Source organism: Danio aesculapii, chromosome 16 (genome assembly GCF_903798145.1).
Source record: "Danio aesculapii chromosome 16, fDanAes4.1, whole genome shotgun sequence".
Lineage (NCBI taxonomy): Eukaryota > Metazoa > Chordata > Actinopteri > Cypriniformes > Danionidae > Danio > Danio aesculapii.
Window position 1 is genome coordinate 43,781,132 of NC_079450.1, and position 14,815 is coordinate 43,795,946.

At 36.2% G+C, this 14,815-nt stretch overlaps 1 pseudogene; it reads left to right on the forward strand.

The window, feature by feature from the left end:
• The first annotated feature begins 711 nt into the window (after positions 1-711).
• Positions 712-13,709, forward strand: LOC130243313 (neurocalcin-delta A-like; annotated as a pseudogene).
• Positions 13,710-14,815: the final 1,106 nt, after the last annotated feature.

A 14,815-nucleotide genomic window follows, 5' to 3' on the forward strand; every position in this document is an offset into this window, starting at 1 on the left:
ATTATTAGTGCTGTGTAAGCATCATCTATTTTACATGGGTATAAAAATAAATTGAAACTATGGCGTGTTTTATGATATGCTGTAATAAATCTAAACGTTTCTTGTGATTTACCACTTATATGTAGACAGTACATGAAACATTAGGTCATGAAAACTGACTTGAAAGTCCTGGAAAAGTCATGGAATTTTTGTAGTAAAAATGTGTATGAACCCTGAAACATGGTATTGTGATAGGTCGCCATCTGAGCAGTAAGTCCATTTGTAAAAAAAAAAATACTAATTTTTAAATATTCAACAGTCAACTGTTGAAAGTTTTATAGCAAAGTGGAAGCAGTTCAAGCAGAACAACAGCAACTTGTTCCATAAAGTGTTGGGTCCATATAGAGCTTCATGCATGGGTTTACATTAGAGGTGGGAAGCCCAATTGCAGTCCAAATCCAAGTCTGCGGGTCACTATTCCTATTTGTCAACTGTGAAAATACCTCTTTCCAACTTTACACACTAACCAGAATTTAAGTTTATATGCTTATGTTTATGATTGAAATCTATGTGTGACAGAATTGCCATATTTTTTTATTATTTTTTTTATTAACAATGGAAATGATCTGAATGTAACCTAAAAACACTAGATCAAAAAGTTCTTATACAGTTATTATACTTAAATCTGCAGAGCTTCCTAACCTGATTTCTCTCCCTTTTCTTTTGCTAGTGCTGTCTTGTGAAACGAAACCATGGGGAAACAGAACAGCAAGCTCCGGCCTGAGGTGATGCAGGACCTGTTAGAGAGCACAGACTTTACAGAGCATGAGATCCAGGAATGGTACAAAGGCTTTCTAAGGGACTGTCCCAGTGGCAACCTCTCCATGGAGGAGTTCAAGAAAATCTATGGAAACTTCTTTCCTTATGGAGATGCCGCGAAGTTTGCAGAGCACGTTTTCCGTACGTTGATGCAAACGGCGATGGTACCATTGACTTTCGGGAGTTCATAATTGCATTGAGCGTCACGTCACGAGGAAAGCTTGAACAGAAGCTTAAGTGGGCTTTTAGTATGTATGATCTGGATGGAAACGGCTACATCAGCAAATCAGAGATGCTTGAGATCGTGCAGGTATGTGAGCCTGCCTAAATCTTTTATGATTTAATTTAAATGTTGGAACTCATAAGTCACAGCGGCTACGCTGACACTGTAAGGCTAAGTGCTCAAATCGGACTGTTTTTCTTTTTATTTATTTATTTATTCATTCATTCATTCATTCATTTTCTTTTCCCGCTTAGTGCCTTTATTAATCTGGGGTTGCCACAGCGGAATGAATCGCCTGTTTATCTATCTATGTATTTATTTATTTATTTATTTATTTTTTTTTTTGGATGACTGTTCACAAACTGACCTGTGTGAGCAAAAGAACAACTACACAAAGCAGAAACTTTCTAATTACAGCGGGGAAAATAAGTATTGAACACATCACCATTTTCTCAGAAAACATATTTCTAAAGGATGTTGGAAATAACCAAGGAAATCCATATATGCAAAGAAAACAAATCTAGCTAGTTTAGAAATTATGTTACTTGTAATAAAATGAAATGACGCAGGGAAAAAGCATTGAACAAAAGAATAAATGTTGATGTAGAAAGGCAGTGAAAACGCAGACAGCGGCTGAAATCTCTCAGTAGTTCTTCAGCAACCCTCTGCCCTTTCTCATTGTAAATTAGGGATGTCCAGATCCGATCACGCGGTTGAAGACACGATCGGAATCGGACATTACCTCCAGATCAGGAGTCGAATGTAATTTTTTTAACACATCTATAGTGATGCGGTGGCACAGAGTTAGACCTCTTTCTTGACTTCACACAGAAACAGCAATACGTGTGGTGCGGCATGACATCACTTTGTTGCAGAGACGCTATTGATTAAATACCTTTGCAAACACTGTGGCACTTTTATTTATTTATTTATTTATTTATTTATTATTTTTTGGTTACATGCCTGCAAGGTAGTTTAAATTGAGGTGCTATTTGTTTTATATTCGATTTAATTAAAATATATATATATATATATATATATATATTTACTGTTGCACTAAAGTCTACAAGTGAAGAATTTATGTAATTTATTATTCAAGCTACCTCACAGAAGTGCTTTGTTTCTTAACAGAGTTGTTGAATGATAAAATAAGGTGAAAAAAAAAAAAAAAGGAACATCCTGGATCTATTTTTTTTTTTTTTTTAATGTATTATAGAAGTATCAGATTGGGTTTTGGTATCAGTAGATACTCAAAATCAAATGACTCTGACTCAAGGGCAAAAAACCTGATTGGGTCATCCCTATTGTAAATTAATATAAACTGCTTCAGTCCAACATCTACATTATCACGATGGTGAAGATAATGTGAACTATGATCTAAAACACAGCCAAGGAAACTCCCAAATGCTTTTAGAGAAAAAAAATCAAGCTGTAGAATGGCCCAACCAATCACCTGACTTGAATCCAGTAGAAAATACAAAATAAAGCTCGGATTTGATAGACTAGACCCACGGACCCATAAAGATTTTTTACACTCTGTTAAAGATCACACCTGAGCAATTCATGTGACTTCATTCTCCATATGGGAGGTGTCTTAAGCTGTCATCACCAAAAAAGCCTTTTATATAAAAGTATTAAATAGGTTTCAGTACTTTCTCCTTGTGTCATTTCATTGGTCATTGGTATTACACAGAGCTAGATTTTCAGATTTGTTTTGTTTTATTTTTAAGTTTGTATTGTTTGGGTTCTTACCTATATCTGCTTTAATTCCATATCAACAGCTACTTTAAAAATATTATTCACAAGAAAAAACAAGTATATACACACTGTGTCTGCTGTATGATGTTTAAAAAAAAGCAGATGTGCACATTGTTTTGCTAGTAGTTAATGTGGATTTCAATATTTGACATTTAAAATAAGAGGTATTTGATTGAAAAAGTTGTGATCTATGACAAGCGTGGCTCGCACCTTACCTTGGCACAGCCCCAGCCCTCGTGAGAAAGTGGATTTGAATTTAACAGCTTTTCACACGACACACTAAACATTCAAATCTCTCCACTGTGATCATTCGCTCGAGAGAACATCCAAAACTGATCATGCTGGTGTAGTGATTATAGTGAATTGTTCATTGCAAAACATTAGATCTGTAACGCATTTAATACCACATATGATAGTGGCACAAAATAGAACTGAAAGAGTTCCCTGTGGTTTGTGCTGTTCACACTGTCATAAGAAAAACAGCTCTGAGTCACATATGGGCAGAGGAATTGGGATTTGGGCCACATTTGCCTGCAGTATGAAAGTAGCCTATGACTGTTGTGGTCTAAAATAGAAACTGACATTTCTTTAGGGAAACACAAAAGAGATTCCAACACAATCTGCTACCCAATTTTCACATCGCATATGCTTTATTCTTTTCTCACTTCCAGATTGTAGTGTGTTAGCAGCACAGATAGCTGTGGTGTTAGATAGACTGTCAGAAAGCTCCTTACTGTAAAGAAAGTCTTATTTTTGTCTTTGAAAAACAGGCTTTCAATGGAGTGCACTATTTCACTTGTTTGCTCTTATTGCACTTGGCCAGGTTTGTCTTGATTCATTCTAGCAAAAAGTGATTCCTCAGGTTTCGATACTGTCAAAACAAACATATTACAGTGTTGCTTCATAATCATTCATATTACGGTGTACCTTGACATTTTAGCTGTGACCTTGACAAAGGTTTGTATGTTGATTCATAATTCTCCTCTTTGCCTGGCAGGCTAATGTAAAACTAATGTACTGAATGTGTTAATTATGTATAGACAGGTTGTAAAGTAGATCCCCTGTAGAGTGAAAACTCAATAACTCTCCACAGGAGAGCTGCACTTCACATCATGGATGCTTTTTCAGATGATCAGGTTATGGGAAATTATTAATAATCTATATTTAAACAAATATGAACAAGCCTTTATTAATTTGTCATGTTTTATTTTTCTTAGCAGAACTTTTGGTTGATGTTGAATTGCTGTTCAATATAGAAAAGGAATGACATTGAACTTTAAGTATTGCTGCTTTTTAAGTGATTGGCAATAACAGTGACCAACAGAGTGGTCAATGCATACCACGAGAACAGAGAACGCGTCCTGTGAGAAATATGATGCTGGTGGTCACGTTACCTACACACATTTTAAATGGAAACTTATTTTAAACATCACAGCATTCAGAAAACGATTGTTTTTCCTCTTTTCAAAATATATACTATGCATAAAAACATTATAAATATACGTTGCACAATATAAATAAAACTGATTTTAAGACGAATTTCAGCAAACAAACACTCCTAATGTGTATTCCTTTATTAAGATGTCCATGGTAATGTTTATATTTACCGTTTCATTTAGGGAAACTCCTGAGATAAATAAGTGATATCTCTGAACACTAATAATAAATGTAAATAAAATGCTGCACTTCCTACCTCTAGTCGCAAAGACTTCTAGAGCAAGATCGGTGCTCAAGTCAGCATCGGTGGGTCCTCGATACCAAGAACATATCCTGGAAATTTCCTCCGTTCTTGCGATCTTGAGTATTGGAACTGAACTTTGGCAGTTGATGATGATGTTACACGAGAACACAAGGACGCAAGACCGCTGAAGAATGCATATTGAGAAACAGCCCATGTCTTTGGAGGAAACCGGAGCACCGGGAGAAAACCCACGTAAACATGGGGAGAACATGCAAACTCCACACAGAAATGCCAATTGGGCCAACCAGAACTTGAACAAGCGACTTTCTTGCTGTGAGTCGACTGTGCTAACCACTGTGCTGCCCGAATTTTGTAATTCATTTTGCAATTTCACTTTGATTAATCACCCAGTCCTTGTTCATTTAAACTATAAACTGACAGTTTCAGGACACCCCTCCAGATCATTGAATTCAGGTGCTTCAATCACTTCCATGGACACATGTGTATAAAATCAAGCACCTACGCATGTAGACTGCTTACAAACTTTTATGAAAGAATGAGACACACTCAGGAGCTCAGGGAAGTGTGGCACTGTGATAGGTTTCCACTTCTTCAACACACTGTAAGTTTATTCATGAAATCTCTTTACTACTAAGTATTTCATGGTCAACTTTTAATGGCATTACAACAAAGTGGAATTAATTGCGAGCAGCAGTAACCTCAGCCATGAAGAGAGAGGCCCCGTTTACACTAATACGCTTTAGTTTTAAAACAGCGTTTTAGAATAAAAATGATCTGCGTCCACACTAGCGTTTCACCCAGCGTTTCTGAACAACTCTCCGTCTACACCACACCACTGAAAATGCACATAACATGACCACACACACTCTGGCATGCGCTGCAGCATATCTAGCCAGATGAGAGCTGTGCTTGTCAGACTGTTCATCAAGGATCTACCACTTATTCCTATATCTAACAACATATTCCCTGACTTTGGTCTTTTGAATCTATTACTTGTTCTCAGGTGATGTGTTTTGGCTGAGCGCAAAGATAAGTTAATAATTAATGTAACCATGTACATTCTCTATATTGACTGATTGCTTTCTTTTATTTCCTATAATGTATAAACTTATCGTACGTTATGCTTTATTATGCATTATTGATTATTAAAACTGATATTTAGCAAAAGAGACGGTGTGTTTTGTATTTTCAATGGAAATGAAAGGAGGCAGTTATGTTATAGGCTCCGTTTTGTTTTAAATATGCATAGAGTGAAGATGATGCTCATATATGCAGCACGACGCCTCAACATTTCTGCTGTCTATTAAGTTGCTAATATCAAGATGAAAATTCAAAATATCGGGAGTTTGTTTTCCATATCAAACTTGCGAAGTCTGGAAGAACTTACAAGGAGAGGATGCAAGACCGTACTGTGTGTAGGCTACTTAATATTGAGGAAAAAGTCCCAATCAGAATGCCTGCAGTCACGGCTTAGTTTTCAGACGTCTCCATTTTCCCCCATCCACACTGAGACGCAGCAGCAGCATTTTAGAATGAAAACGGCCTCTCCAGCGATGAAAACACTTCGAAAACACCGGTTTAGTGTGGACTGTAACTGCAGCAAAACTTATGCATTTTAAAACTAAAACTAAAACGTGTAAACGGGGCCTTAAAATGACAGTGCCAAGCCTGCATATTCTGAGGTGCACTGTGTGCAGAAGTCACCAACTTTTTGCAGTCGATAACTACAGACCTCAACTTCTATTATTACTTATACATTAGTTTATTTATTTTCACAACAAGTGGACATTGTGCATTAATCAACATTCCTCACGAATGTAAAGGTTCCCAATTTAGCCCAAAGACTAGTTTTCATTGGTAGTCTCATTTGCTGGATGTTTTAGACCTGTACAACCTCAATAATACAAATGAAATGTATAAACAAGTGTACAAATATACAAATCACATCAAGAACCTAATGTTTATTATTAAGAAGCCATAAATTATGCTTAAAGGATACACATTTTCTAACAGATTGTGGTATTAAATTCCAATGGAAATTTTATATGGAATAGTCAGAGAGAGGGGGAGGAGCTAAAGCATGCTTATTCTTGTAAACTACACAACCATTTTTAAGCTTATCATGTTTTTCTCAACTAAAGTCATATTTTTTACATTAGTACAATAATGAAAACTAAACGTTTTTTTTCTACAGTTTTAATTCCAGAGGATTTAAACATGTAGATTTTGTTTTCAGATAAATTTATCAAACAATTGATATGAGATAGAATAAACTTAAAATTAACTATCTATTTAACTAATTAACTTTTATACTTGTTTTAAAACTGAGAAAGGAGTCGAGATAAACCTCCAAGGTCTGGTTTTTAGCCTGTGGGCCACAGCCCCCCAGTGGACTGTGAGGGTATTGTAGGTTTGCGGCCAGCTGCTATTACTACATATGACATTGTTGTTAATATATGTGAAAATGTCTAGCCATACTTTCATGTATAATTAAATAATAACTTGCTACAATTGCTATTTGATTTTGCCAATTGGTTTTATAACAACCCGCTAGTTTAAAACATTTATTTTGCTACTTGGCTGTCAGTGGGTCCAGTGCCCCATTCTCTGCTGATATTTACTGCTCATCTAACAAGAGACCTGCCAATGAATTAGCCACTAAATCAAAAATGTATTTATTTATTTATTTATTATTTTTATAAAGCAAATACATTGGTATTGAACTAATGTACAGAAGCAAAGCACGGATGCAATATTAACATTTCCTTAAGACATGACAGCCTGAATCTCTCTGGTCTTGGTGACAAGCTATGTATATTTTATGAAATTATTGGTTGTTTATGTAATAAAGACAGTTAGCAGGTTTGCATCAAAATAAATTAACCTGCCACAAATAGCGGGTTCATTTAAAAATTGCAGTGGGCCAGGGAAAAACACATGCTTGGTTGAATTATTAAAGTCAGGAGCCACTACCCTATGTATTTACAGTATATTCTAATTGTCTTCTGAGATAACAATTTTCTGTTTTATATCAACACCATGTCCTTTAGAGAGGAACATACAAGCTGTTTTGACATTTAATTTTAGATAACACTGATTAAGCCACGCTCATTACTTTTAATAAACCATATTTCAACTCATTTGTAAGCTCTTCCATATTTTTACCAGGTGTAACCACATTTGTTCACCCCTCTCAATCCTCTTGTGTGAGTTCTCTTTGCAGTTTGAGGTTCAGTGTTTAAATACCAAAAGCTTACGAATTTAGTTTTAAACTGGAATGGTGACTTACTGCGTGGGCTTCTGGTCCCATGTGTCACATCACTTTCATTCTCACGTGAAAGCATCCCTAACTTTAGCACTCACTGATTGGAAATTTGTTCTCTGGAGTGACAAATCACACTTTTCTGTCTGGCAATCCAATGGATGAGTCTAGTTTTGGTGGTTGCCAGGAAAACCTGACTAGATCGTGCCAAGAGTAAAGTCTGGTGGAGAAGGGGATTATGGTGTGAGGCTGTTTTTTACAATGTACACGCCATATATGTAGGTTTGCTTTTTTCTCTTGTATGTTTTTGATGAAGGGAGAATCACCAGTGTATTGTCTCGTTTAGGCTATTTACAAGATGGTGTCATCAGTGATGAAGATGCCAGAGGACGAGTCCACACCTGAAAAGAGAACAGAAAAGATCTTCCGACAAATGGACACCAATCGGGATGGTAAGACCGGTCCATTTTCTCCCATTTTCATGAATCTTCTTTGACAGTATATATTAAAAATACATGGCAGTCTTTTCTCTCTTGATGTGTAATGGATTGTCCCAAACACTGTAATAATGTGTACGCAAGGTTTGTTTCCCTCTCCGTGTTTATTAGTGTGTTGTTTAGTGAATAAATTGGATTTTTTTAAGTTTTTGGTTAATTGTAACAACTATAGTGCTAAAGTTGCATCTTATTTATTACATGACGTGTATTACACTGGAAAACATACAGGGTTCCACACAATTCATTCAAGTTGGCTTTACACAAATGACCAAGCTGACAATTTAAGTAGCGTAAAACAATTGTCATCAAAAAATCTCAAGAATTGTTTTCTCAACTAGTAGTTTAAACAAGCAGCAAAATCTTTTTTTGACTGTACCTAAAGCAAGGTAGCAAGGAAGCAAGGAAGAAGCAAAACCGCTCTCACTTCAGACTGCCTCGTAAAAAAAACTACGCGGCACAGGGTAAATCTGCTCTACTCCATGGCTTTGTGGCTGTTTATCAAGACAACGACAAGGTTTGTTTGAGCCCGGGTTGACCATGGCTCGTTATTATATGTATAAATAATTCCGCTGTAATCTCTCGGCTGTGCGTGTATTTTAAATATGGCGGTTTTTTTGTTTTCATTCTGGCTTGTTGCGCAAGCGAATGACGTATCTCTGTAAACCAATAGCGTTCAGCTGCACGTCTAGCTCCGCCTTTTGGTACCCTTTCTCGTGTTTGGTACCCTTTTGAAAGGGTGCCGAAAAAGTGGTATGATATGGTTCGGTTCTGTACGCTTTTTGACCGTGGAAACGGCTATAAAAGCGTACCAAACCCAACCGAACCGTACCATACCACTCAGTGGAAACGGGCCTTAAGACTGTTTATCTTTGCTGGTAATGGCCCCTTTCCATTGAGTGGTACGGTACGGTTCGGTTTGGTACGCTTTTATGGCCGTTTCCACTGTCAAAAAGCGTACCGAACCAAACCGCACTGTACCACTTTTTCGGCACCCCTTCGAAAGGGTACCAAACACGAGAAAGGGTACCATAAGGCGGAGCCACACGTGCAGCTGAACGCTATTGGTTTACAAAGAATTTTTGAAATACACAGCCGAGAGATTACAGCGGAATTATAAATGCATATAATAACGAGCCATGGTCGATCTGGGCTCAAACAAACCTTGTCGTCGTCTGGATGAACAGCCACAAAGCCAGGAAGAAGAGCAGATTTACCCTGTACCCCGTAGTTTTTTACGAGCCAGTCTGAGGCGCGAGCGGTTTCGCTTTCTTGCTAGCGCTCGTCGCGCATCTAACATTATATCTGAAATAACAAACTTCTTGAGCTGATGATAATAACCTGCGCTTGATTATTGACGTGCTTTTAAAACCCGATCCTGTCAGACACTGACAAACGTGAGAGTGAAGCGTGAAGAAACAAAGGAGAAGCCGGAAAAAAGGAGCACATAATTATTCAGCAAACATGAACAAAATGCCATGTATAACTAACTTATTATCTTCACCTTTTGGACTAATATGAACTCAGAATAACGGAATTACTCTCTAACAGAGGCTACATGTGCTGCTGAAGATTACAGACATCGATGAGAGGTTTTAACTGACTGTAGGCTATATTTTGTGTTGTTTTGAACCATATATATGTTTATTTATTTAGTTATTTAATATAATTACAGACGTTACAGTAGGCTGTTTTGCACTGTCATTGATCTGCAGTTATAATCAACTCATGTTCATTGAAAAGTTAGTAATAAACATTTCTACACAAGTATTTATGTGTATGAAGCATTTGTTTTGTGAGAAGTGCTTTTCATATGATGTGTACTGTAAGTGACCCGTACAGCTTTATTATAGACATTTCCTCGAGCTAGAATGACGTCGACTGAACCTTTCTGTCATACACCACGCCCACCAAAAGGGTACCCTTGTTAGTGGAAACGCAAGCCTGATAAAGGTGACCCATACCAAACCGAACCGTACCGTACCAGTCAGTGGAAACGAGCCATAAGAGTGTGCTGGCAGTTGAGGACTGAGAATTACACAGATTGATCATGTGGAATGGAAAGCGTTCACTGATTCTATAGTCTATAAATTAATTTTCTACTTTTTCTTGACCAGTTTCAAGGGACACACACATATTTTAGTATTTGCGTAGAAGAAATGTATTAGTTACTTTAAAGATTACAGTAAAACCACAAACACTATGCACCAGTTAAAATCAAAAGAAGCCATGCAGGCTAATGGTGGACTAAAAGTGATTTAAGAGGGCCTGTACATTAACCATTTCATGAAATCTCACTGGTGTAGTACTATACAAATGCCCTTTGATTCTTAGCATTGTTCAATGTTCGTTATTTATTTATTTTTTTTAAGGACTGTACTGTCACCTGCTGACAGATACTGTAATTAACACTTTTGGGATACGATGAGTTTCTGTGTGCATGTGATGGTCAGATATAAATACACCTGTATTTATTATAGGTAATATTAAAATTATTTTAATTTTTTTATTTTCTTCAGTGCAACACTGAACATTATTTGCAAAATTATTACAGTATTATTATATACAGCCTATGCAAACAGTCCTGACCCTGTTCATGACAATGTCCTGGGCCCAGTTTTTCAAAATAATTTAATCTGGATTTTTGCTGATCTATCTTACTTTTATGACAGTTTTTTTAAAGGAACATTGGGTTGGATCACTGTGATCCAAATACCAATTTTCAGGATAACCAAATCCTGTTTACCAGAACCTTAAATAGAACCAACAGTGCAGCCTACTGGCTTGGCAAAGAACAACCGGTAGGCAAAATACCAGTGGCCACAAACAGCCATTGTTTGTTTTAATGGTAAGAAACAGAAACACTGTAATCAACATTTACATTTTTTTGTTTGTTCTTATACAAAATTGCTTTGATATTGTTTTGTTGTTGTTGTTTACCATATCTCATTAGATGTGACATGTTTCATATAATATGAAGGAATTTATATATCATCAGTAACCATTATGTTTGTTATCATTTACTTAAAAAATAAAACCTTTTTTATTTGATTTGGTTTATTTGGTTAAAAAAAATCACAACTGAACCTACCCTACTGATGGAATCAAGATAATTAAGTTTTGTCTGTTTGTTTTTGTCTGTTTGTTTGTCTGTCCAAACAGCTTGAAAAGTTGATTTTTTTAAGTAAAATTATATGATATGACATGTGACTTGTGTTATATAAATCACTAAGAACCACAATTTCAGGCAAAAACCTGTCATCTTTAAGAAACCCTAAACAAAACAAGTTACCTTGTTTGGCACAATGGAAAAAGACATTAGGAAATAATTTTTTAATTATATTTATTTATTTTGCATATTTAAATGAAAAATAAAATGCTAAATATCTTCTGTTGTCTCCAATACACCTTTTTGCACACTAATTCATGTTCTACCACAGTGAACTAAAAAGGTAGAAAACTAGCCACATGTTTTATTGTAAATAACACCATTTTTAAGAGTCCTCTTCTGTTTTATTTTAGGAAAACTGTCTCTGGAGGAGTTCATCAAAGGCGCAAAGAGTGACCCATCCATTGTTCGTCTGCTACAGTGTGATCCCAGCAGTGCAGGACAGTTCTGAGATCAGCGTCTCGTTCTTCAACCTTTTATTTATTTATTGGTTTTAAATTTGTTTTTGAGAGTCACTCCTTCTGCTTGGAGGGAAATGATGCAGGGTCTGTTTTTTTTTTGTTTCTTTTTTTTTTTTTCAGAGTATGGCATCTGGGTCTCATCAAACTGAGTTTGGCCAGAAATAGTAACACACATACGCACACACAGAGTTTTTGGCCATGTTGTCTCAGTAGGGAGCCATACCAGGTCTGAAAGAGGCATGTGATGGAGTGAACTAGAGCTGAAATCTGAGCTGAATTCATTTCCTGATAAGACAAGAGGTTTCAGATCTTGTTAGGAACATTATCTGGGTACTAGTTGTGACAGTTTAAGCTTGACCAAGACATGAATATAAAATTGGAAATCTTTCATGCACAGTAGTGGAATCGCTCTAGCTTGTGTCTACAAACACCTCAGCATTGGTTATGTATTTGAGGTCGTTTTTCAATTTCAGATTGTGTATCTCAAATCAAAAGTTATGACAACTTCATAATTGGCAGATCACAGTACAGTTCTCCTAGGTGACCAATACATCAGGCATGCAGGGTTCCAGTTGTAACATGGGATTTTGATTCATTCAGTTTTAGTCTACATGAATGTTTTCTAATATTTGTATTCTGGTATTGGTAAGCTTGTATATAAATCGAAAAACATCAGACACGCATGCGAAACTCTACTCATCTTAGGATGCAGCGATTGGTTTTATTGATGTTTTGAACAAAAGCATGCGACAGCGAGTTTATCTTCATTGGTAGACAGGAGAGTATTTGTGTAATTTGTATGCATGTGTTGCGTGTATGTATTTGGTTAATATCAGTTACAGCCTGGTTCGCTCACCCTGGTTCTAGATATTGTGACGCATTGTTCGCATTTTACCGAAGGTTTGTGTTGTTAGAAAAACAACTAAAGCTTTATTGATTTAAAGGTTTGTACGATCACTTTTATCTGCTATACAGCCGGTCTTTAACTCCTGATTGTACACGTGTGCATCATCACGTTACTGAATTGCCTTATACTGTACACACTGAAGTGTTTCTGGGGATGAGTGAGATTTATATGCCTTTTTCAAATCAAGCTGAAGCTCTTCTCATTCACTCGTTGGGCAGATTTTGTGGATAGCATCTTGCTTCTAATATTAACCTGGCATACTAAATTGTACTTTTGGTTATAAACTCATTTCAAAATAACATTAGTGTGAAATAGGATGAGTTTTTCCACTCATGCGGTATCCATTTCACTTGCAGTATGTACTGATTAAACAACTGGTGGAGAGCATTAATTCAGAACTCCTAACAGTTCCTATAGCACCCTCTGCCCTGCTTTTAGTGATCGTGCTGGAACCACGGAAAGCCATGCTTCTGCTTCTCATGTTCTTGAATTTCCCTGTGAACGTTAAATGCCTCACCACAGTGCATTCAATTCTGCTATACTGTTAATGAAATTATTTGAATACTTTTTTTTTTTGACTCATTGAACAACTGCTGTTTTTTGTAAAAATGTTGAGTAAAAAAAAAAAGTTAAAGCAGCAGATCAAACTGCTTTGTTATTTCATGTTTTATGTGAATTTTATGTAGTTTTTCATTTTGTTTTCATTTAAAACATGTGATGTAACATTTCTGTATCACAATTATATCATGTGGGCAGGTGCCAAAAATATAAAAGCAGTATTGTATAAATTTATACTGTAAAAAATATTCTTTGTCAAACTACTTGTTTGTAATTGTTGCATTTTGTAGATTTTGTATGGTAATCTGTATTTTGTGACTAGATTTGAGACATAAAAATTGTTTTGGTTATAATATTGAGCAGAGATTAAATCTGGAGAGAACAAAACATGTTGTGTTTATTTGCATTTGTGTGTGTGTGTGTGCGTGCGTGCGTGCGTGCGTGGCTGAAATGTAGCAATACCTACTTTGGCCACAAGAAGTCAGCTTGATTCTTGTGAAATGCTAAAGGGAAATAGCTCCGGCTTATTTTGTAAGAAAGGATTACAGTTCTGGAGGGGTTCACAAACCTGTAAGTAGATACTAAAAGTGTGCATGTAACCATGTATTGTAAATAGTTATTCTTTCTTTTTCAGTTACTGAGCATTAATATTTATTTGCTCAGTTATTTTAATTCTCTTCTAATTCTCTTCTAATTTGTTCAATATTTTCAACCTTGCATGTTGTGTTAGGAATAGTTCATCCAAAAATGTAAATGTACTCCCTATTTACTCTTCCTCAAGTAGTTATAAACTTTTATAAGCTTGTTGAGCACTAAAGAAGTTATTTTAAAGAAAGCAGAAAACATGCAACCATTGACACCCATAAAAATAAAAACTACAGAACACAATAGTAACAGGTTTTCAGCTTCAGGTAAACTTACACATCTCTGACTCCATCAGACATTGGGCAGAATCTGACTTTGCAGCGCTGTAAGATTAAATATCACTGAAACAAATCTGAATTTGCCTTTCTTATAGCACAAAATGTATGCACAAGATGTATTTGACAATTCCTTGTTCTCATGCTCAAACAAGAGATGACATGAGTCAGCAGGATTACTCCGATATTGTTCACTGACATTTTCCCATCAGTTCAGAATTAATAATTTGCAAACAGAAGTCTTTTCTAAGGTCATGCATGGGAATTGGTTTGTTTATTATTATTATTAATAATAATCTGAATTAACAATTAGCACAATAAGATACAGCATGTGATTGATCAGAGGTCAGCTCTGGCCAGAGTTTTGAGCCTTTTAGACTGGTTTGACTGGTTAATTTTGTCAATTCAATGTTTGTGTGATGTATAAAATACTGTCACGTTTAGCTAACAATGCAAAATCGTTACCTGTCGGACGAGTAGAAGCTGAAGCCCTTCTCCAAGTAAAAACAGGTTCTTTTTCTTTCGAGTATACACTCGGCGTGACACGCCTCTTGTGAAATGTC